This window comes from Notamacropus eugenii, chromosome 5 (genome assembly GCF_028372415.1).
Source record: "Notamacropus eugenii isolate mMacEug1 chromosome 5, mMacEug1.pri_v2, whole genome shotgun sequence".
Classification (NCBI taxonomy): domain Eukaryota; kingdom Metazoa; phylum Chordata; class Mammalia; order Diprotodontia; family Macropodidae; genus Notamacropus; species Notamacropus eugenii.
In genome coordinates, this window is record NC_092876.1 from 321,852,435 (window position 1) to 321,878,894 (window position 26,460).

At 36.8% G+C, this 26,460-nt stretch overlaps 1 long non-coding RNA gene across 2 annotated transcripts in view; it reads left to right on the top strand.

The window, feature by feature from the left end:
• The window catches only part of LOC140506355 (uncharacterized), a 157,227-nt gene that overhangs the window by 125,127 nt on the left and 5,640 nt on the right, over positions 1 to 26,460 (top strand). The window contains exon 4 of one of the 2 annotated variants that reach the window (XR_011967895.1): positions 20,312 to 20,699. This is a non-coding gene — a long non-coding RNA (uncharacterized lncRNA). Of the gene's footprint in view, positions 1 to 20,311; positions 20,700 to 26,460 lie in introns of those variants that run through there. The other variant, XR_011967896.1, reaches the window with a different exon arrangement.

Consider the following 26,460-nt stretch of genomic DNA (forward strand, 5'->3'; position numbering starts at 1 on the left):
TTTTGTTTGATGCATTTTTTAAAGTTGTAGTTAGTGCTGCATGTTGAGAGAACTTGGCAAAATGCTGATGTCACTCCACAACGTTCATTCAATTACTTTATGAAGGAAATCTATTTACACATTTTAGTTAAGATAAATAGCAAGTACCAATCCAGTATGTCACCTTTAACCTAGCATATCTCTTTTATTTCTCCTAGACCACCCTTACCACCCTCAGAATAAATCCAATCTACATTTAGATCCTTTTTATTCCTACTTATAACTGTAGTATAGTTTGAAGATATTAGAACTCTGTAAGGGCACTTATTTCTTCTCTTTCATTAGACTATTAGTACTTTTGTCATCATAGAGCTCTTTCTAATTGTTCACATAAATTATTTTTCTGTTTCCTGGACTCTTGTGCTTGTATTTCAAAGATCCTCCCCTCTTCCCCCACTACATATTTCAAAATTATCTATTTCACTAAAGGACCAGCCCCCACCATTAAAATTTCTTGATGCATAATAAAGTCATTGTTTCCTATTTGGTATATTCTAGTGTTTGTGGTATCTATTATTTGAATAAGTTTTACTAATTTCTTTTCTAAACTATGTATTTTTCTAATTATTTATTTATATTTATTTAGCCCCCCTTTTTTATCCCTTCTGATATTTATATACACCTTGGAGAAAATCATTTATTTCTTTCAATCTCTATTTGTAATCTTCAGACCTTCAGCATTTTTTCATGCTGGTTAGTGTGTCTCCTTTTGTTTACTTATCTCTCCAGCTTTCATTTCAGAATTGGGGCTTCATTCCTCTGTCTCATGCAGCATTTTTGGGTAGGATGTGGCACTTTGTCCTACTTGGACTCTGCCTAGAACACCTTGGTTCCTTTACTGATCTGCATCTACCAGATATAGGTTTCCACAGGATATTTGAACTCCAGAGGTCTAAACCTTCACAATCCTTTCTGAGATCTCAGCACATAATTCTATAGATGTCAGAGCACCTGTGGTGTCCAAGTCTTGGTGCTGCTGTGCTGTATTCACTGTTGCTACTCCCTGAGAATAAAGAGGTTTCCACTGTGAGATTCTGACCACATTTACGCTTTCTTATTCTCCTGGGCCTTTCTTTAAGGAAACCCTTTACTTATGCTACCTCTGAATACAGAGCCCTATATAATAATGTGTGTACAAATATGTATATGTGTATGTGTATGTATATATATATATATATATATATATATATATATATATATATATATATATATATATACATACATATATATGTGTGTGTATATATGTGTGTATATATGGAGTATGTGTATGTGTGTGGCTATATATATATATATATATATATATATATATATATATATATATATATATATATATATATATATATAGAGAGAGAGAGAGAGAGAGAGAGAGAGAGAGAGAGAGAGAGTGCTTGTTTTTGCATAATGTTTGTGTGTTGATCTTACTATTACATTTTGAGCTCCTTGAGAGCAAGACACTATCTTTTACCATTCCTTCTATAGAGCCTGGAACAGTGTAGACTCTAAACAAACGCTTATTGACTAATGACAGAAGACTTGGCTTTTAATCATTTTCTATTCCTTCTTCATCTTTATGGATTTTTCAGGGCCTTGGAGGAAGTCACACAGAACGCATAGAACTTGCCACATAGAAGACACTTAACAAATGTCCAGTGAATGTTAAATGAATGAATAAATATCAGTGAACAACTCTGGGATAAAACAATCTGGAAGAGACTTGAATGGCTCAGGATAAAAGGACGAAAGTTGTCAACTCCTTTCAGAGATGGTTACAGGGGAGCTATCCTTGGTGCTCCCTCTCAGTCTTTCTTTTTAGCTATAGAAGCCCACATAATACCTCCTCAAATAATCCTCACCCTCCATATTAATCCTATTTTAGACTTGATTCACAACTATGCCTCATCATCCCTTAGCCAAATAACTTAAACTGTTAATTTTATTTATGGCAAAAACATGATTTTGTCCAGAATCCTACCTTATATTATAACACTTTTTATACCCTGAAACTGTATACTGAAACATATTCTGATAGTCTCAGACAATTTGAGTTTTCTTTCCATACATAGGATCTACTTCTACCTCACTTAGGGTAAGATAGGAAACCAATAAACCTGTTAGTATTCAGTAGTGTTGAGCTTATTCTCTTCATGTGTCTATTTGTTTGAAAATAGTATCTATTGACTTATTAATGTAGATATGATAAATAGGCTCTTAAAAGTGACATAAATTTAAGTCCTTTGTTAGGCACTAGGGCAAGGTGATAAAGAGAGTATCCACCACTTGTATTCTGATGAATTTGATTTTGATGAAGAGATCAACCGGGATTACCACGTGACTATCTAGGCTTTATCCACCTTCCAGGAAACCTTATGCTGCTTATTTTCAGACTACATAGATACCAACTAACACTCATGACTCATTATCTCCCAGACATAATCCTGGAGCCTACAACTTGGACTTTCCTATATCAACTGATATATGTCAGCAGATCCATTTAATATCTGGAGGTTAGAAGGAAGCAAAGCTTAGTGTAAAGAGTTGTGCACTTGTAGTCATCAAAAACTTGAGTTCTTATCCCATCTGACATTTACATTAGTAATTCATTTAAATACTTGATGTCATCATATGTAAAATGAAGATATTAATATATGCAACACCTACCACATAGGATTTTTGTGAAGATTCAATACATTTTAACATCTTTATATGTGTGCATATATACACAACAATATATTAAAAGTATTTAGCCTATATATGCATAATTATATTTATGTGTAAAATACTTCATAAATTTATAAGGTTAAATTAAATTTAACCTTATTGTTGTTGTTATAATCGTTAATCCTGAATATGATTCAAGTCCAAGTATAATATTTTCCCACTTCTCCAAAAAATGTATGTGCACTTTACCTGGGCCTTTGGAGATAATAAAGTATTCTTTTTCACCTCCTCACACTTCTTGACCTCTTTCATAATTTGATGCTCTTCCTTTCCAAGATTCTCTTCCTTTGGTTGCTATCACAATAAGTTATTTTGCTGCCTCATCTTCTCTATCTCCTGGACTGGTTCTTTTTTCTTTTCTGTTGCTCTAAAGTTACATATCTACCAAGGTTGTGTCTTTGACTCTCTTGTCTTTGTATTCTCTCTTTCTCCCCTTTTTCTCTTTCACTCATCTTCTCCTTTTCTTCACCCACTTTCATAGCTTCAAATATCTCCTCTTTATGAATAATTCCTAAATGTATATTTCTGCTCCAAACCTCTCTCTGAAAATTCACACTTCCAGATCTTGAAACTCAACATATTCAAAAGTGAAGTCATGTTATATGGCAAAACTGCTCCTCCTCCATTTCAAACCTCCATTTCTCTCAATGGTACCACTATTTCCCTAACCACAAGTCTTAAAATGTTCCAGCTATACTTTAAGAATCTCTTTCCTATAGCATTAGCTACAAATAATTTCTGTGTCCTGGTGATTCTACCTCTGCAATGTCCTTTTTATCTATTCACTATTTTCCATTGTCCTGGGTAACATACTAGGTAGAAATCTACACTTTCGAAACAGAATCTTAATTTTTCTTCTCTTTTCTGATCTCATCTCTTTACTTTCTAATTTCCTTTACATGCTCCTGACTTTTTTTGTTCTAAGTTCAGCTGTGTTAATGGTGTATTTGTCTGAGAATTAGGACCCTTAATTACTAGTTCTGGCTATTTAAACAACTAGCTGCATGCCTTTGGTGAAGTTACTTTAACCTACTGGAACTTGGTTATATAATTTATCAAAGGAGTGAGACAAACTGAATGATCATCAAGTTTCTGTCCAAATATAACATTTTCTAACTATATAATCACATCACTGCCTTGTTTACATGCCTTCCAAAAAATCTATTTATCAAGTTGTCTGGATTCCTTAGCCTAGCCCTTAAGCCATATATTCATTAAATATGTAGGTAATCTGATCCCAACATAGCTTTATCTCCCATTATTCTTCCATACATGACCAATATTCAAGTTCAATTTTCTTCCTTTTTTGTTCTTCGTGTACCTTTTTTTTAATCCCAATCCTTCTGTCTTTAATTCACTTCCTTACATACATCTTAGTTTAGCTTCAACATTAACTGCTCAATGAAGCAAACATACCATGTTAAGATCATGTTGCAAACTTCAAGTTGCTCTAATTGGTTGTAAAACTCTGAAATATTTCAGTGTCCTTGACTGGATCTTCATTGAGATCATATCCATTAATTTTTTTTGGGCCAGGAGAGACTTGGTTCTGGGCCATTTTGTCTTTTCCTTCTGTCATACTTCATGTGTTTAATTCATGTATTCTTATAGATTTAATCATCATTTCTGTGCTGATGATTCTCAAATATAATTAACCAGCCTTCACCTTTATGCTATCCTCCAGACTCCTACATCCAATTGCCTATTGGGCACCTTGAACTGATATCTTGTAGATATCATAAAGTCAACATATCCTAAACTGAACTTGTTTTTCCCTCAACCATCTCCTCTTCATTGCTTCCTTATTACTGGTAAAAACAACACTATCTACATGAACTTCTGGGAGTCAAGATGGCAGAGTGATCATTAAATGCTCTCCCCCTCCCCTTGTTGACCTTGACAGAACGATATATTTCCCTAGATAAATCCTGAAACAGTGAAATCAGCAGAAGGGGGAAACAGTCTCTTTGCACATGGGGCTTGGAAAATCACTAAGGAGGGTCTTTCTTGCTGTGGCTGAAGGGGACCAGTGCAGGGCCAGAGCTGTCCCAGAGAACTCCACTTCAGCAAACCGGGAGGAGATCCTGAGCCCCAGGGGGTGGAGTCTGCAACTGCCAACACCAGGACCCCAGGTGTGCCTCAGCACCCCAGGGGAATTGGGAAGACACTAGGGCAGATGAGATCACCAACTGCTGAGCCTGTGTATGCTCTAGCTCATCAGAGGAGACCTCCTGTGGCCAGACCACTCCTCCCCACACTTAACAAGCTGGCTCCAGGATAAATCCAAGGAAACACAAAAAAAACTTCACCTGACCTCTGCTTTCTCACACCAGCCAGCTCAGCACCAGGTAAGTTGCAGTACTTTAAATTCTAGCTGAAAGAACCAAAGGCCAAAACATACAAAGCCTCAAGTTCAAGGCACAAAAACTGTGGAACAGAGCCCCTTGTACCCTAGAAGGAGACATCTACTTTAAAAGCCAGGAAAAGGGTGATTATCATCATCAGGAGTAAGAAACAAAGCAGAAAAGAAAAGACTATAAAATCTTTCTATGGGGACAACAACCAAAACACGAATACCAAAGAGGTCAGCATTGAGATTGTACATCCATCTGAAACTTCCTAAGGGACTATGAACTTGTCATAAGCACAAAGAGCACTCTTGGAAGAGCTGAAGAAGCATTTTAAAAGCCAGATTAGAGAAACAGAAGAAAAACTGGTCAAGGATTTTAAAAATATGAAAAAAGTATTCACTGAAGAGGACAGCTTCTTAAAAAGGAAAAATGGACAAATGGAAAAGTAAGCACAAAACTTAACTGGGAAAATTGGACAAATAGAAAAGGAAGTACAAAATCTAACTGAAGAAAATAACTCCTTAAAAGGAATAATTGGACAAATGCACAAGGAAATGCAAGAGTTAATTGAAGAAAACAATGTAGTAAAAATTAGAATTGGGCAAGTAGAGGCTAATGACTCTATGAGACATCAAGAATCAGTCAAACAGAATCTAAGGAGTGAAAAGATAGAATTAACTGTAAAATATTTAACTAGCAAAGTAGCTGACCTGGAAAATAGATCCAGAGAGAAAATCTTAGAATTACTGACCTACCAGAAAGCCATGATGAAAAAAGAGCCTGGACAACATCTTCCAAGAAATCATCAAGAAAAATTGCCCAGAAGTCCTAGAAAATAGTCATTGAAAGAATGCACCATTCATCTCCTGAAAGGGATCTCAAACTAAACACAACAAGGAATAAAGTTGTCAAATTCCAGAACTATCAAGTAAATGCAAAAATACTGCAGGCAGGGAGAAAGGAACAATTGAAATATCAAGGAACTAAAGTCAGGATCACACAAGACCTTGCAGGTTCTACTTTAAAAGATCGAAGGAATTGAAATATGATATTCCACAAGGCAAAGGAGCTGGGACTACAACCGAGGATAAATAACTCAGCAACGTTGAGCATAATATTTCAGGCAAGGAGATGGATATTCAATGATATAAGAGATTTCCTGACCTTCCTTATGAGAAGATCAGAACTCAATAGAAAATTAGATCTTCAAATACAGGTCTCAAGAGGGGCATAAAAAGGCAAACAGGGGGAAAAAAATCGTGTTACTCAATATGGGCAACCTGTTTACATCCCTATAAGGGAACATGATACTTGTTAATCTTGAGAATTGTATATTTATTATGAAATATAAAAGGGATGTACTTAGAAGGAGGGGGTATAAAGTAAATGATATGATGATAAAAATGTGATTTAAGGATAAGAAAGGATTGTAGCAGGAGTTGTGAAAAGTAGGAGGCAGAAAATGGTAAATTCCATCACAGAAAGGGGCACAAAATCATATTACAGTAGAGGGAAAGAGAGGAGGGAGATAAACATTGTTTGATATTTACTCTCATCTGATATTTTTTAAGGAGGGAACAGCAAATTAATTAAATATATAAATTGAACTAGCTCTATAGGCAGTAGAAGGGGAAGGGGAGAGAAAGGACAGGGGAGGCTAAAAGAGAGGGAAGAAGTAGTAAGGGTAAAGGGGAGTAAAAGAGAGGGGGATTGAAAGAAGGAAAACAAGACTGTAGGAGGTGGTAGTCAAAAATTAACTCTAGTGTGGAAGGGAAGGGAGAAAGGAGAACTAAAGGCTGAATTGGGGTAAAGAGGCTGGAGGGAAATACATGGATAGTAATCATAATTGTGAATGTAATTGGGATGAACTCTCCCATAAAATGGAGATGGATAGCAGACTGGATTAAAAACCATAATCCAGCGTTATGTTGTTTACATGAAAAACATTTGAAATAAGAGGATACACACAGGGTAAAGGTAAAATGTTGGAGCAGAATATATTGTGTTTCATGTGATTAAAAAAGCAGGGGTAGCAATCCTAATCTCAGACAAAGCAAAAGCAGAAAAAGATCTAATCAAAAGAGATAAGGGAAGAAACTACATCCTGCTGAAAGGCACCATACAAAATGAAGCAATGCCATTACTAAACATATATGCTTCAAGTGGCATAGCATCTAAATACTTAGAGAACAAGTTAAGGGAGTTACAAGAAAAAATAGATAGCAAAACTATACAAGTAGGGGACCTCAACCTCCCCCCTCTCTGAACATGATAAATATAACCTCAAAATAAACAAGAAAGAAGTTATGGAGGTGAATAAAACTCTGGATAATGTAGATAGGATAGATCTCTAGAGAAAACTGAATAGGGATGGAAAGGAATATACCTTTTTTATCAATGGTACATGGCACATGTACAATAAGTGACCATGTACTAGGCCATAAAAACCTCACAATCCAGTACAGAAAGACAGAGATAGTGAATGCATCCTTCTTAGATCATAATGCAATAAAAATTTTACGTAATAAAAGACCATGGAAAGATAGACCAAAACATAACTGGAAACTAAATAATCTAGTCCTAAAGAAGGAGTGGCTTAAACAAAAAATCATAGAAACAATCAACAACTTCATTCAAGAGAATGACAATAATGAGACAACCTACCAAATCTTGTGGGATACTTTAAATGCAGTTCTTAGGGAAAGCTTTGTATCTTTGAATGCCTACATAAATAAAATAGAGAAAGAGGAGATCAATAAATTGGGCATGCAGCTGAGAAAGCTTGAAAAAGGAAAAAATTGAAAATTCCCAAGTAAATATCAAAATTAGAAATACTGAAAACCAAAGGAGAGATTAATAAAATTGAAACTAAGAAAACTATTGAACTAATGAATAAAACTAAGAGTTGGTTTTGTGAAAACCAAACAATAAAATTGATAAACATTTGGTCAATTTGATTTAAAAAAAGAAAAAAAACCCAAATTACCAATATAAAAAATGAAAAGGGCGAATTCACCTCCAATGAGGAGGAAATTAAAACAATAATTAGAACTTATTTTGCCCAACTGTATGCCCATAAATTCGACAATCTAATTGAGATGGATGACTATTTTAAAACATATAAATTGCCCAGATTAACAGAACAGGAAGTTGAATACTTGAATAACCCCATCTGAGAAAAATAAATTGAACAAATCATCAGTAAACTCTGTAGGAAAAAATCTCCAGGGCCAGATGGCTTTACAGTGAATTCTATCAAACATTGAAAGAACAATTAATTCCAATACTATATAGACTATTTGGAAAAAATTGGGGAAGAAGGAGTCGTCCCAAATTCTTTCCATGACACAAATATGGTTTTGATACCTAAACCAGGAAGAACCAAAACAGAGAAAGAAAATTATAGACCAATTTCTCTAATGAATATAGATGCAACAATTTTAAATAAGATTTTACCAAAAAAAAAAAAATACAGCTTCTTATCACGAGAATAGTACATTGTGATCAGGTAGAATTTATACCAGGAATGCAGGGCTGGTTCAATATTAAGAAAACTATTAGCATTATTGATCATATCAACAACAAAACTAACAGAAACCACATGATTATCTCAATAGATGCAGAAAAAGCTTTTGATAAAATACAGCACCCATTCCCATTGAAAACACTAGAGAGCATAGGGATAAACGGAGCTTTCCATAAAATAATAAGCAGTATCTACCTAAAACCTTCAGCAAGCATTATATTCAATGGGGATGAGCTAGCTTCTTTTCCAATAAGATCAGGGGTAAAACAAGGATGCCCATTATCACCATTGTTATTCAATATGGTACTAGAAATTTTTCCGTAGCAACAGCAGAAGAAAAAGAAATTGAAGTAATTAGAATAGACAAAGGAGAAACTAAGTCATCACTCTTTGTAGATGATTAGATGATATATTTAGAGAATACCAGAGAATCAAGTAAAAAACTACTTGAAATAATAAACAACTTTGGCAAGTTGCAGGTTACAAAATAAACACAGAAATCTGCATTTCTACACATTGCTAACAAAGCTCAACAGCAAGAGATAGAAAGAGAAATCTCATTTAATGCTTTGGTAGACACTATAAAATACTTTGGTGTCTGCTTGCCAAAAAAAATTCAGGAAATATATGAACACAATTACAAAACACTTCTTGCACAAATAAAGTCAGATCTAAGTAAGTGAAAAAACATCAGTTGCTCATGAGTAGGTTGCGCCAATATAATAAAAATGACAATTCTATCTAAATTAATTTACTTATTCAGTGCCATACCAATCAAACTATCAAATAATTATTTTCTACAGCTAGAAAAATTATCAAAATTCATCTGGAAGAACAAAAGGTCCAGAATATCAAGGGAAATAATGAAAAGAAATGCTGGGGAAGGTGGTGTAGCTCTACCACATTTCAAATTGTATTATAAGGAAGCAATTATCAAAACCACTTGGAACTGGCTAACAAACAGAAGGGTAGACCAGTGGAATAGTTTAGGTGCTTAAGACACAGTAGTTAATGAATATAGCAATCTTCTGCTTCATAAACCCAAGGACCCCAGCTTCTGGGATATGAACTCACTGTTTGACAAAAATTGCTGGGAATACTGGATAATAGTATGGTGGAAACTAGGCATAGACCAATGCCTGACACCGTACACAAGAATAAATTTCAAATGGGTGCATGATCTAGGTATAAATATTGATACTATAAACAAATTAGTCAAGCAAGGAATAGTGTATTTATCATATTTATGGATAATGGAAGAATTTTTGACTAAACAAGAGGTAGAAAATATTATGAAGTGCAAAATGGATAATTTTGATTACATTTTACTGAAAATTTTTTGTACAAACAAAATTAGGAAAGAAGCAAAAAACTAGAAAAGAACTTTTGCAACCAGTATCTGTGATAAAGGTTTCATTTCTAAAATATAGAGAGAATTGAGTCAAATGTACAAGAATACAAGTCATTCCCCAATTGGTAAGTGGTCAGAGGATATGAACAGGCAGTTTTCAGTGGAAGAAATTAAAGCTATCTATAGTCATATGAAAAAATGCTCTAGGAGGCAGAGCCAAGATGGCAGAGTAGAAAGATGCACATACACTACCTCCGAACCCACTGCCCATAAAATACCTGTAAAAAAAAGAACCACTGATGAATTCTAGAGCAGCAGAAACCACAGAACGGAGCGGACGAGATTTCTACTCTAGAGAGACTGAAAACCTCTCACAAAAGGTCCCCTGTGCCCTGGACCCCGAGCAGAGCCCAACCCTGCCTCGGCAGCACAGCGCCGAAAGGAGCAGATCCAAGCAGGCTTCAGGGACGGAATCTCCAGCAGCCGCCTGGGTGCCTCCACCCACAGATGACAAGGGTCAGTGAGAGGGTCTCTTTGGCAGGTCGAGAGGGGAGTGGGGTGCCCCATAACTCAGGCCCTCTCAGAAGACAGCAGTGGAGGTGGGACCAGACCAGGGCTCCCCAAGCAGACAGGAGCCTGGATCCATTGTTGAAGTTTTCTGCATAAACCCCCTGAGGAAACAGAGCCCGTGAGGTGGCCCTGCCCTGACCTGAGCACCTGAACTTAATCTCACCTGAACAGCAGCCCTGCCCCCGCCCAAAGCCCTGAGAATGGGAGGCAGCATTTGAATCTCAGACCCCAAGTGCTGGCTGGGAGGATCAGGAGGTGAGGTGGGGGTGGAGAGGACACTCAGAAGTCAAGTCACTGGCTAGGAAAATGCCCAGAAAAGGGAAAAAAAAATAAGACTATAGAAAGTTACTTTCTTGGTGAACAGGCATTTCCTCCCTTCCTTTCTGATGAGGAAGAACAATGCTTACCATCAGGGAAAAACACAGAAGTCAAGGCTTCTGTGTCCCAGCCCACTCAATGGGCTCAGGACATGAAAGAGCTCAAAAAGGATTTTGAAAATCAAGTTAGAGAGGTGAAGGAAAAACTGGGAAGAGAATTGAGTGACATGCAAGCAAAGCATGAAAAACAAGAAAACACCCTGCTAAAGGAGACCCAAAAAAATGCTGAAGAAAATAACACCTTGAAAAATAGGCTGACTCAATTGGCAAAAGAGGTTCAAAAAGCCAATGAGGAGAAGAATGCTTTCAAAAGCAGAATTAGCCAAATGGAAAAGGAGATTCAAAAGGTCACTGAAGAAAATAGTTCTTTCAAAATTAGAATGGAACAGATGGAGGCTAATGACTTCATGAGAAACCAAGAAATCACAAAACAAAACCAAAAGAATGAAAAAATGGAAGATAACGTGAAATATCTCATTGGAAAAACAACTGACCTGGAAAATAGATCCAGGAGAGACAATTTAAAAATTATGGGACTACCTGAAAGCCATGATCAAAAAAAAAGCCTGGACTTCATCTTTCATGAAATTATCAAGGAAAACTGCCCTGAGATTCTAGAACCAGAGGCCAAAATAAGTATTCAAGGAATCCACAGATCACCTCCTGAAAGAGATCCAAAAAGAGAAACTCCTAGGAACATTGTGGCCAAATTCCAGAGTTCCCAGGTCAAGGAGAAAATATTGCAAGCAGCTAGAAAGAAACAATTCAAGTATTGTGGAAATACAATCAGGATAACACAAGATCTAGCAGCTTCTACATTAAGGGATCAAAGGGCATGGAATAGGATATTCCAGAAGTCAAAGGAACTAGGACTAAAACCAAGAATCACCTACCCAGCAAAATTGAGTATAATACTTCAGGGGAAAAATTGGTCTTTCAATGAAATAGAGGATTTTCAAGCATTCTTGATGAAAAGACCAGAGCTGAAAAGAAAATTTGACTTTCAAACACAAGAATGAAGAGAAGCATGAAAAGGTGAACAGCAAAGAGAAGTCATAAGGGACTTACTAAAGTTGAACTGTTTACATTCCTACATGGAAAGACAATATTTGTAACTCTTGAAACTTTTCAGTATCTGGGTACTGGGTGGGATTACACACACACACACATGCACATGCACATGCACACACACATAGAGACAGAGTGCACAGAGTGAATTGAAGAGGATGGGATCATATCTTAAAAAAATGAAATCAAGCAGTGAGAGAGAAATATATTGGGAGGAGAAAGGGAGAAATGGAATGGGGCAAATTATCTCTCATAAATGAGGCAAGCAAAAGACTTATTAGTTAAGGGATAAAGAGGGGAGGTGAGAGAAAAACATGAAGTTTACTCTCATCACATTCCACTAAAGGAAAGAATAAAATGCACACTCATTTTGGCATGCAAACCTATCTTACAATACAGGAAAGTGGGGGATAAGGGGATAAGCAGGGTTGAAGGGATGATGGAAGGGAGGGCATGGGGAGGAGGGAGCAATGTGAGGTCAACACTCATGGGGAGGGATAGGATCAAAAGAGAATAGAAGTAATGCGGGACAGGATAGGATGGAGGGAAATATAGTTAGTCTTATACAGCACAACTGTTATGGAAGTCATTTGCAAAACTGCACAGATTTGGCCTATATTGAATTGCTTGCATGCCAGAGGGAAGGGGTGGGGAGGGAGGGAGGAAGAGAAGTTGGAACTCAAAGTTTTAGGAACAACTGTCAAGTACTGTTCTTGCCACTAGGAAATAAGAAATACAGGTTAAGGGGTATAGGATGGAGATAAGGACAGAGAGGGATGATAAAAGAGAGGGCAGATTGGCAGACAGGGGCAATTAGAACGCTCGGTGTTTTGGGGTGGGGGGAGGGGACAAAAGGGGAGAAAATTTGGAACCCAAAATTTTGTGAAAATGAATGTTATAAGTTAAATAAAAAGAAATAAAAATGAAAAAAAAATGCTCTAAATCACTATTGATTGGAGAGATGCAAATCAAAACAACTCTGAGATACCACATCACACCTATCAGATTGGCTAACATGACAAAACAGGAAGATGATAAATGCTGGAGAAGATGTGGGAGAGTTGGAACACTAATTCGTTGTTGGTGGAGCTGTGAGCTGATCCAACCATTATGAAGAGCAATTTGAAACTATGACCAAAGGCGTCCAAAAATGTGCATACCCATTGACTCAGCAGTACTGCTTCCAGGACTATATCTCAAAGAGACCGTTAAAAAATGGAAAAAGGTCCCACATATATAAAAATATTTATGGGAACTCTCTTTTTTTTTAGCTAAAAGTTGGAAATGAAGGGGATATCCATCAAATGGGGAATAGCTGAAAAAATTGTGGTGTATGAATGTTATGGAATACTATTGTACTGTAACACATGATGAGCGGGAAGACTTCAGAGAGGCCTGGAAAGACTTATATGAACTAATGCTGAGTGAAAAGAGCAGAACCAGGAGAAATTGTACACAACAATAACCACAGTGTACAAGGCATTTTTCTGGTAGACTTAGTACTTCATTTCAATGCAAGGACTTAAAAAATTCCCAAGGGTCTCTTAAGGCAAAATGCCTTCCACATCCAGAGAATGAACTCTGGAATTTGATTGCAGAATGAAGCAGACTATTTTCTTTTGTGTTATGTTTTGTTTTGTTTTGTTTTGTGGTTTCTTCCATTCATTGTATTTCTTCTATTCAACATGACTAAGGTGAAAATGTATTTAATAGGAATGCATTGTAGAACCTATAGAGGATTGCATGCCATCTCTGGGAGAGAGTTGGGAAAGAGGCACGAAGGAGGCAGAGGCAGGGGAAAAAACCTAAGATACGTAGAAGTGATTGTAGAACACTGAAAAGAAATAAAATAATAATAATTTTTTAAATTAATTTATTTATTTGACATTCATTTTAACAAAATTTTGGGTTACAAATTTTCTCCCCTTTTATCCCCTCCCCCTCAAACACCAAGCATTCTAATTGCCCCTATGACCAATCTGCTCTCTCTTCTATCATCCTTCTCTGCCCTTGTCTCCGTCTTCTCTTTTGTCCTGTAGGGCCAGATAACTTTCTATACCCCTTTACCTGTATTTCTTATTTCCTAGTGGCAAGCACCTCACGGGCTCTGTTCCCTCAGGGGGTTTATGCAGAAAACTTCAACAATGGATCCAGGCTCCTGTCTGCTTGGGGAGCCCTGGTCTGCCACTGCCTCTCAGCTTCTGCCTGCCGATGGGGCCTGAGTTATGGGGCACCCCACTCCCCTCTCGACCTGCCAAAGAGACGCTCTCACTGGCCCCTGTCATCTGTGGGTGGAGGGACCTGTGTGGCCGCTGGAGATCCCATCCCTGAAGCCTGCTCAGATCTCTTCCTCTTGGTGCCGCGGCTGCGGCAGGTCTGGGCTGGGCTCCGCGTCCACAGCACAACGGACCTTTTGCGAGAGGTTTGCAGGTCCCTCTGGAACAGAAATCTTCTTCGCTCCACTGTTCTGTGGCCTCTATTGCTCCAGAATTCTCCGTGAGTTACTTTATACAGATATTCTATTGGTTGTGGGTTCGGAGCTATGTGTATGTGCGTCTTTCTACTCCGCCATCTTGGCTCTGCCCCCATAATAATTTTTTTAAAAAGAACATCATTATTCTTCCAGTCACCCAAGACTGAAACCTAGGTGTCATCTTTTATCCTTCACTCTCACTCTGTCCAAATTCCACCAGTTGTCAAGGGCTATCAATTTTACCTTCAGAAAACCTCTCTTTAATACATTTCTTTTTCCCCTCTGAGACTGCTACCACCCTGATGTAGACCCTTATCACTTTACTCCTGGATTAATGCAATAGATAGTTATTTGGTTTACCTTCCACAGATCTCTACCTACTGTAGTACATCTTCCACTCAACTGTTAAAATTATCTTCCTAAAATGTATATATGACTATTACCCCCCCCCCTTTATTTAGCAAAATGCAATAACTGTAATAACTCTCAGTCACCTCGAGGATAAAATTTTAAAATCCTGTATGATGTTCAACACCTTTAACAACTTGGTGCCCATCTTACCTGTTCAGTTTTCTTGCACCTTATTCCTCTACCCCCAATAGATTCTTCAATTCAGTGACACTAGATTCTTTGCCATTATTTGAACAAATTTGCAATGGCTGATCCACATGCTTGGAACTTTCTCTCTCTGTCTCTCTCTGTCTCTGTCTCTGTCTCTCTCTGTCTCTCTCTCTGTCTCTGTGTGTCTCTCTCCTGCCCCCTTCTGTGCCTCCTGAATTCTTTCATATTAGAACAAATCCCACATTCTGTAGGAATCTTTCATAAATAACACTTTCTCTAGTACACCCTAATGTTGATTATTTCCCATGTATCCTATAATGTAACTTGGTGGTGCATACTTGTCTGTACATTATCTCCCCCATCATATTGTGAGTTTCTCAATGGTAGAGACTGTCATTTGCCTTTCTTTATATTATTTGTTCTTAACAGTCCCTGGCATGTTTATGGACTGGATTGATTGAGATCTGATTGGTTAGAAAGCACTTCCTTTAAGAGTTTTTAAGTCCTAAAATAATCTTTATGCATACAGTAATCAATTTGCCATGTTTTAGTTATGAGATCTCAATCTTTTATATTGTTTTCAAAGATACTGCCTCCTATAAGAAGAGCAGAAATGTAACCACAGACAAATCATCAGAATTGAAGGACAGATTATTAAAGCTATAATTTTCAAAAACTAGATGTGGCTGAGAAATATATGGGGGACTGGCATTAAAATGAGGGCTACTGTCTAATATAATAAGGAAAAAAGAAAAGTCTTTAAGTGTATCCCCTGGGCCTAGATGGTTATTTTGAATGCTTATTAATTGGAGAAAAGAGACTTCTAAAACCCAAATTTACTACTTTTTCCTTATATAGCCTTATAATTCAAAGACTAAATATCTCCCTGACTTTAACATAAAATAGTAGGACAAAAGGGGCAGCTAGGTGGTGCAGTGGATAGAGCACCAATGTAGGAGTCAGGAGGACCTGAGTTCAAATCTCACCTCACTTGACACTCACTAGCTGTGTGATGTTGGGCAAGTCACTTAACCCCAACTGCCTCATCCTGAGTCATCTCCAGTCATCCTGATGAATATCTGGTCACTGGATTCAGATGGCTCTGGAGGAGAAGTGAGGCTGGTGACCTGCACAGCCCTGCCTCACTCAAAATAAAGTCAACTGCAAGTCATGTCATTATTTCTCTGATGGCATGGTCTTCTTCAGCAAGGAAAAATGAACACACACAGTAGAAGAAAATGCCTTAAAGTTTTCCAGAAGAATTTTTAAATCTAACCAACTAATATTTAAGTTAGTAGCTACTATATTTAATGTAATATACCCTCTTGGAAAGGGGTCACATTTTTTGGAGTGGACCAGACCTATGATTTCATCCATATATGGGGCACCCAATGAGGAAATTCCATCTACTAGTGCAGACCAACAATGGTATGCATAGCCTTAGAGAGATGCCTATGCTTAAGAGGTTAAGTGATTTGCCCAGGATCACATTGTCAATAAGTAAATACATACATAGAAATATAGATGTTTATAGATATTTATAGGATAACTATAGATATAGCTATATCTGCATATACTTATATTCTCTGCTTTCTTATCTAGTTGAAGGGTAAACTTAATGTACATTTAAAAACAACAAAGAATGTCTCAAAACAAAACATAATTAAGTTCTAATTTGAGCAGTAGAGATTGCTAGTGCTATTAGAGGTCAATTAAGTATCATGTGAATAACAACAGCTTAATGAATATGGAGGAAATTGAGGTTTCAAGGAATATGTTCTATAGAAATTCAGTGAAGACTTCAAAATGGCATCCTCATTAGTCTTTTATCTTTTTCAATTTATAGCATAAATCTGTTGACCAAGAAATGCTCTCTGTACTCCATTCTTCCATCACCATATTTTCATCAATAACAGAAAATCCAGGGAATGAAAATGTCCACTTTAGAATCTCTAAAATGTCCAGTATAGAAGTCCAAAGATCAGGCCCATAGACCAGGGATAGCCAATAGTATTACGGAAAACAGTGGTTGGTAAGAAATCATAGAGCCGTGGAATAGAGATTAGTAACCATCTAATCCATCTCCCTTATTTTGTTGTTGAAGCAACTATTTCATCTTATGTCGTTGCCTATGGTTTTGTGAATTCAATTCAATAAAATAGTACTAGGTAGGTCACTTCCATCAGCTTCTCATTCTTTTTATTTCTTCCCAACATCCCTGCTCTGTCTTTGATATGCCTGGAATATTGGCACAGCAAAATTCCTATCATTGGGAAGCATGACCTATAAGATCTGGCTGGAATGAAGTAATATGTCAAATTGAAAAGGTCATGCTCTGTGTCAAAATGACAGCAATTCCAAATTATTCATTAATCTCCCAGTTGAAAATCATCATTCTTCTTATTACAGCTAGCTGACCACTCAGATTCAAAAAGTACCCTCTTCTCCTTAAGACAAAGCATCTTCTTATTAGCTGGCAGCCCAAATTGGCAACCTTCTCCACCTTTAAATATTAATGGAGCATTTGCTATAAAGTCATGGCTGCTTAGCTGGTAGAGCATATGTAAGAAAACAACCAAAAGGGTTGCGATTGATTTTCTTGTCTCATCTGTTATGGCTAGTGCTTTATTATTAGTACAACATACCTGACACACTGACCCAGGAACAGCTCTCAGTCGTATCAGATGAAGGGTAAGGTTTTCAAATGTCCTTTTCATTCCTGTATGTCAGAGCTGGGGTGAGGCATTTGTGTTCTCTTATGTGCTCTCACTAAGGTTTGAAAAGTATACCTCTGTGTGTGTGTTTTTGTTACAGAAGTCTTTCAACCATTATTAAAATGATGGAGCATCACTTCAGCTTCTCAGAAAATAATTAGTTCTTGTTACAAATAGTAGAATATGTTGGCATGAAAATGTGTATTTATAAAATTTGATGTTAAAAGAGTGCCTTCTGTGTCATGCTCTAGGCAGCTGCTTTTCTTACCTATAGCTAGTTTCAACTCTGCTCCCAACTGCCCAGTTCTGTTGATCCAGAATGTGAGAAGCTGAGGGTAAAATGTACTATTTAGACTATTTGACCTTCCAATGACATCGTGTTGGTAATTAATTTAACAAAACACAAATCACTGGAAGTAGTTACATACACATACACACACATATACATACACACACATATGTGTGTATAGGTATGTATATATAGAATGTGTATGTGCATATATAGGTATGTGTTTGTATGTATGCATACATATAAACATATGTGTATATGTGTGTATGTGTATGTATATGTATAGCAGTAGAGGAAGTGCTTTGGGTCTTGAAAGTATTTTTCTTGCCTGTGGAAGACTTGAATTTTTTATTCCTATAGGATTTTATAAAGATCATCTTCATCCCAATCTCCTTATTAAAAAAAAAACAAAACACTACCCTTTCCATTTCATTAGCAGTTTGTAATTTGCAAATCACTATATGAATTGTTAGGTTATAATATTAATAATTCATATTGTGTGCCTCCCTCTGTTGTGTTCCTTTCTCCAAAGTCTCATTGGAGCGTGGATGAATCTCTGGTATCTTGAAGTGGAACATGAGTTGTTGCAGGTTCTATAAAGCTGGAAAAGATTCAAGTAGAATCATAAACCAGGAGGAAACTGAGAACCAGGGAAGTTGAATGACTTCCTCTGAGGACATCAGAGAAAGAATTTGAACCCAGCTCCTCTGGCCACACAATCAATGCCCTTTCACCCATACCATTCTCACTCCTGGTCAAGTAAGATCTAAGAAATGGACTGGGTGAATGATTTCTGAGAATCATCCTCATTAAATATAGAGAGCCTCACTACAAAATTATTTGTCTTAAATGAGCAGCTATTTTGGCCATGATAATTCATGAAGTACTGTGTACTAAGGTCTCGAAGGGTTGTGATCTCTGTCATTGGAAAGAGTATAAATACTGAATAAATCATGAATCCTTGGAATACTCAAGTATGTAAAAGAGGTAACATGGTAGAAAGAGTTTAGAACTGAGAACAGAAGAGTGCTGGATTTGAATTCTGTCTTAGTCTCACACTCATTCTCTGATCTTGAAGAAATCCTTTTAAGTTCTTTAGGGTTCAATTTCATTATCTGTAAAAAGGAGATTATAATATTTGCAATGCCCATCTCACAGCGTTGTTATGTTGTGAATTCTTTGTTAATGTTGCATTTCTATGCAAATATAAGTTGTTATTATTACTTACATACTTCTTCAGTGAAGAAAATTGGAGAACATGTAATTCATGAATTCCTAAGTTGTGACCAGTGTTTTCAGAAACCTCCAAGATTGATTAGAACACGTGGGTCAAATAAAACACAGAGATAACACAGCAAACTCAAGTCTATTGCTGGTTCAGCCTGGAAGCCTTGAGAGAGGGCAACTCAAAAGGCAAAAATCCCTTTTATCCCTTTTATTATAGCCCTTGGCAAACAAAAAGGGATATAGTATTTGAATATAAGTTCCTCATTTTATCTAAAGGTTGTTTCCATGACATCATCATATCTGGAGAAAAAAAGTTCGAAAAGAAAATTAGTCTATCACACTTACCTTTGCCGTCACTTCATGTTAGTCATCCAGATTATTAAAAGCATTGAGAGTTGATAATTATTTACAATGACAGCACAATGGTGGTTAGGGTTGAAAACCATGATTGGCCATATGCCCTCCCCCCAAAAAAGGGGGATCTGCTCTCCATCTCAGCTATCAAAGAGCTCTCAATCAAAGGGTGAGACATCCAGCTTTCCCTCCACAGTCAGTCTTCACTGTGGGAGGTTCACTATTTTCCTGATTTTAAATAGTTTTCTGTGCTTCAGTCAGAGACTTCTCTCAAAATCCTTGCTTCATGCCAGCACCTGTGTCTGCATTCTCAGGCCATCTTATCAGCATTTATTTTCCCCCTTAGATATAGGCAGGGTAAAACATTTATAGAACAGTAATTGAATAATTTTATAGTTTCTGCTTGCCTCTAACCAAGCCAGCAGGAACACTTGGAGGAGAAGGCCACAGGTTTGAGTTTATTTTTGACAAATTCTTTTGCTATACTTCAATTCAGTTTTTCTAGTGGGTGACTTCTTAGGTTGATAGAAAGGGTAATAATAGATTCTGGGGTTTTAGTCTGTTGATACTCAAGCTTCCTCTGCATGGTACTCCCACCTCCTTGTACTTCATGAAACAAAAAAATGGCTTATTTTCATTGCTCCACAAACTAAGCTTGACTCTGAATTCTTTTCTATATTTGTCTCTTTGTAGGTACTACTGTTCTATTCATTGGAAGGACAAATACTTTGGCCACATACTGAGAAGACAGGAATCATTGGAAAAGATTCTGATGCTGGGAAAGGTCTAAGGCTAAAGGAGAAGGGGATTGCAGGGAATGAGCTGGGTAGACAGCGTCATGAAAGCAATGAACATGACCTTGGAAAGACTTTGAGAGATAGTACAGGATAGACAACGCTGGTGTGCTATGGTCCAGGGAGTTTTGAAGAGTTGAACAGGAATGAACAACAACAACAACGACAATGATGACGATGACAACGATGATGATGATGATGATGATGATGATGTACTCCTGTTACTCTGCAGGTATAATTGCTTTATTTCTATTGTCATATAGAAAAAAACAAATAAACAAACAAACAAAAACAAATCTTTGAATTGTCAGGCTTATTCTTTCTTAGTCCAGCAAATCGTGTTTTCTTCTCATGCCTATTAACCACTCCTTTTTCTTTTTTCTTTTTTCATCCTGTCCCTTCTCTAGAACTTAAGCTATTTGGCACCGTTTTGTCTGTGAGCTCAGAGGGAGAAAACCAATCAAACCTTGACCAAAGGAACTTCCCTTTCTTATAACATATCTAAAATGTTCCTGACTTCAGAAATGTCTTGAGCCGTAGACCCAAGTATTCCAAACAAAAGTTTGTATGACCATTCCTCAAGCCCTGGAAACCTTATCTTGCAAAAACCTTTCTCTAGTTATGGCCTGAAGACCATCTTATTTATGACTTTCTGGTAACATTTCAGGTTGCATCTCATCCCTGTTCATTCCAGCCTCATTTTTGAGTTATCCATCTAGGACCTCATGTTGGAGGGTGGATATCTACTCTCATTAGGGAGAGTCATTCTCTGCTTCAGGGTGAGAGAGTTAGCAAGCTATTATGATTTAGAGGTAGGAGCTGCTGTATCAGTATGAGGGTTATACTGCCCTAGGAACTTTCATTGTCCTTGTCTTCTTTCTCATGGTCCATTACATGTCATCAACTAGGACTAATGATCTATCCTCAAATATGCTAAGTAAAAATTCTCATTGCTTTCAGTAAAAACCCTTTTAGATCCAGCAACAGATCCCAGAAACTTCAAACCGCATGCCCCATACTTCAAACTCTTGAGGCTAGTTTGTCATCTGCCATGTAACAGAGCTCACCTTATGCGTAGGCAGAATATGACAATGACACTGGAGGAGGAATTGAAAAAGTCCCTCCTGACCCCTTAAAATATCCCCTCCTCTACTTAGTATTCCAACATTGGAGATTTATTGTTAAAACATTGTTCCATTTTACATTACAAATAGTGAGATATGAAATAAAGATTCAAGCTAGTAGAATTAGGTTTGAATTTTGGCTCTGCCAATTGTTATTGTGTACTCTTAACTAAATCATCACAAATATTGAGGGAGGGGTATGGACAGAAATTGGCCATTTCTGCCTAAGGCATTAGGACAAAGCTCATTACCGTTCTTTGACTAGGGTTATTACCAAAAACAGGAAAGGTCTTAACCATCTATAACTTTCCATTAATTGATTACAACCCAAATGATAAATTTTATTATATTGAAGTACTCTATATTACCTTTGATTACCTTGGTTACACTACTTTTTATTTCAATGACATGCAATTAAAAAATTAGTCTATTGAGTTAATACGGGAAGATTGCACTATATTTCCAAAGATGTACTATGTGCAAAAAAAAATGATATGAAGGAATGTAGAATTGGAAATGGAGTGGGTCAGTAATAAAACAAGAACAAGGAATAACAGAGGGACTGTCTATGTATTTCACTAATACCCATGAAATACATTTTTTAAATTAAAGATATTTAGCATAATCTATGGATTACTTTTTTAGGATCTTGGGGAAAACAGAGACAAGAATCACACCAGATGAAAAGGTGTGGGTGAGTGTCATCTGCAAGTGGATGGACTGCCCACATTAATGGAAGAACTGGCAAATCCATTGCATTCAAGTAATGGAGTGATATTAATTTTTGAAGAAAGTGTACTTTATGCCAAAAAACCTCTGTGTTGTTAAGTGGCTCACTTGTAACAACATCTAGATTGTCCTGCTTTGGCTGTGGATAAATATATATAGTGCAAATGCATTAGAGGTTTATTTTTCACTATCCTATGTAAGAAATTAATGAGAGGCCTCAGAATGACCTTAACCAATCATCATTAGAGCACCATAGGATCTTTACACATTTAAAGCTGGAAGGAGTCTTAAAAGTCATTTGGTTCAATCCTTTCATTTTAGAGATGAAGATGTTGAGGTCCTGAAAAGTTAAATTACTTCCCCAAGGTCACAGAAGTACAAACTGTCCAAAGAGCATCTGAACCTGGGGTTCTCTTATTCTGATGATATTTTTCTGTCTAACACATGATACCTTTGTCCCAGATATTGCAGTTCTCAGGGCTGGCTACAATTGCAATCATTTGAAATTATTGTATTCAAAACTTTTTTTGAACTTCAAAGAAGCCTGCTGAAATTGTTGAAACATTTGATCACTTTTGCATTTAAAAATAAGAAGTAGTGGACAGTTAAAGTTGTTTTAACCATATATGTATATATATATATATGTATATATATATATACATATATATATATATATATATAATTAAATAATAATATTTTAGACTTAGATTAACAAATATTTCCCCTAATGTACTATTTATAAAGTATTAATTTCTTCTGTAATATGAATAATGAAAATCATCTCAGAATTCAAGATTCCCGATTTCCCCAAAACCTTCAAGATGTTCAGTCTCAATAGCTTTTAGGCTATAGGGATAATAATAACTCACATGTATAAAGCCCTGTAAAGTTACAAAGTAGTTGTATGCATCCATAAGATTTACAAAGTCCTTATGTACACACACTCATATATGTACATTGTTCTGCTTGGTTCTTACAACAGTTCTAGGAAATAGTTAATATTATTATCCTCATTTGACAGATGAGGACACTAAAGCAAAAGTCAGAGAGCAAGTAAATGCCAGAAGCTGAAACTGAACTTAGGTCTTCCTGACTTCAAATCTAGTGCTTCATCACCTGGGACATGCAGTCTCTTTAAGCCCCTGCTGGCAACTCCACAGGAAGGAAATCAATGAGAGAAGAGCTGATTCATCCTCCCCATGAAGCTGTGCCATGTGTTTCCCACCAGTAGTTCCTGCAGAACTATTTCTGCCTAGGCTCCCTGCCTAGTAGTCCTCTGGCCTCTTTTTTTCTCTTTTTACATTTTTACTCTTTACTTGACTTTACTTGGAAAACAAAACAAAACAAAAAAATTGCCACTTTTTCTTCTCTAGTTTTAAATCTCTTAATGAAGAATTATGTGTCCGTTTCTTTGGATGTTGTTCCTCCAGGATGGACTAGATATTTCTCTAATGCACTCTTTTATCCATTGTTATGCTGATAAATATTTAGCAACTGATTCTTTCCAGAAAATAAACTGGTATGCATGACACATTTTTTAGTTTAACATATATTATGATTAGCATTCTTTTCCATTTAAGTATAGAAAATTGTCAAAACAACCAATCAAGTCTTGATTTGTAGTTTTTCCCCATTTCTAGAGTGTAAAAGGGAAACTAGGTGATGCAGTACATAAAGTTTCAGGTCTGGAATCAGAAAGATCTGAGTTCAAATCAAGTCTCAGATACTTACTAATTGTATGACTTTGGGCAAGACACTTACCCCTGTTTGCCTCAATTTCCTCATCTACAAAATGAGCTGGAGGAGGAAATGGCAAAACACTCCAATATCTCTGTCAAAAAAAACAAACCAAAAATGGGGTCAAAAAGAGTTGGAAATGATTCAACAAATGTTAACATATCTCTTGAATATTTAACAATCAGCTCTCATGAGCCAATACAAACTGGCTCTAGCATGCCCTGTCTTCTAACTGTAACATTCTATGGTTCTAGGGGAAGGAAATATAGTGAAGTTTTGGATTGGAGTGAGAGGACCTGGGCACAAATCTCTTTTTTCTTCTTATGCATCTCTGTTTTCATGACACTTTATCATTCTAAATCTAGGCCTTAGTTCCCTCATCTATCAGCTAGGTGATACAGTGGATAAAAGCACTGGGTTGGGAGTCAAAAAGACCTGGGTTCAAATCCATTCTTAGACATTTACTACTGAGCAATTGACTTAACCTCTATCTACCTCATTTTCCACAACTGTAAGGTGAGGGTAATAATAGTATCAACCTTGTTGTTTAGTTGTTTTTCAGTTCAGTCTGGCTCTTTGTGACCACATTTGGTGTTTCCATGGCAAAGATACTGCAGTGGTTTGCCATTTTCTTTTCCAGTTCATTTGACAGATGAGGAAACTGAAGCAGACAGGGTTAATTGACTTGTCCAGGGTCACACAATCGAGTTTCTGAAGCTAGTTTTGAACTCAGATCCTCCTGACTCCAGAGTTAGTATTCTGTCCATTGTGCTCTGCATGCTGCCTCTAGTACCTACCTATCAGGGTTATTTTAAGGAACACATGACATAATATTTGTTAGAGCTTAGCTCAATGTTTGGTTCAATGTAGTCACTATAAAATGCATGTTCCTTCCCTCCAACCAACCCCCCTCCCCCAACTTTGTTTAAAATAAAAGCATCAAAATGGATTTTGTCCATGATTTCTTCCAGGTCTCCACCTACTATCCTATTATTCTGTTTCTACTAAGGAGTTATGAAGCAGAAAGCACTTTGCTAGATACTGAGGACTCATACAAATAAGTGAAAGAATGATCTTAGTCTTTTTCCCAAGCTTTGTTAATATGTTCTATATCATTTAAGAATTTTTTATACATTAAATTAACCAGACCACATTGCTAGCTTACATTTATATGGCATCTCACAAAGAAAGGAGTTCTTTCTTTTTTCCTGAAAGATTCAGGAATGTTTTCATAAGCAGGTAGGAAATACACTGGATAGAAAACTGAATCAGGGCCCTAGACCATCAGGAAGACCTTAGTTCAAATCTTGCCTCAGATACTTACTATTCTGAGATCCTTGGCAACTCACTTCACCTCCCTCAGTTTCAGTTTTCTCATCTGTGAAGTAAGGATAATAGCACCTACCTCTCAGGGCTGTAAGTGGCACAGAGGATAGAATGCCAGAAAGACTGTTTCCTAAGTTTAAATCTGGCCTCAAACTCTATATGACCCTAAACAAGTCACTTAATGTTTGCCTCAATTTTCTTATCTATGATAAACCATTCCAGTGGTTCTTTGCTAAGGAAACCCCTACAAGAATCATGAAGAATTGACCACAACTGAAATGACTGAACAGCAACAACCATGGTTGCTGTGAGGAATAACTGAGATACTATACTGAAGAGTCCTTTGCAAAATTTAAAGAGCAAATAAAATAACAGCTACCTTTATTATTATAATTTATCAACATTCATCATCGTCATTGTGATTCTCTGTGCCTAAGCTTCCTTATCTATAAAACTCTTCTTCTGTAAAATATAATCTCTAGCTGCTTAATCCTACACATCAATAGAAGGAAACTGAGGTTTGGGGAGAAGAAGAGACATAGAAGCAAAATTAATAAAATAAAATGAAAACTCTAGTCCTTTGAGACCCACTCTTTGTTAACTAAAACCTTCTCTGGCTTATCCAGGTCACAGGAATATCTCTCCCATAGTTCAGAATTTAGAACATTGGCTTGATCACTCACTCAATTATTTATTGAAATGCATGCAGAAGGAGTATTTATAGAGGAGCAGGCAGCATAAAAAGTTGGAATGAGTGCTGATCTCAGAAATAAGAAACTTGGGTTTAAATTGTAGATGGATCATTTAGGAAATCATTCTGGGTCTCACTTTTTTTTTTAACATGTAAAATGGGATACTAGGTTATATCAAACCAATCTCATTTGTTCATACTTTGTTTTTGACTAGGGTGCTGGGTTAGTAAATCAGGGAAGTGCTGAAGACTTAGTTTATCTGGATTTCAGCAAAGTATTTGTTAGCTTTGCTTCTGATTCTCTGGATTTTGTCACAGGTGTATTAATTCATTTCTTATGTGTTGTCTTCCTCTATTAGAGGACAAGGGCTTTTTTTGTTTTTGTTTTAGTTTATATTCTCAATACTTAGCATGATAAGTGATAAGGGTTTAACTAATGCT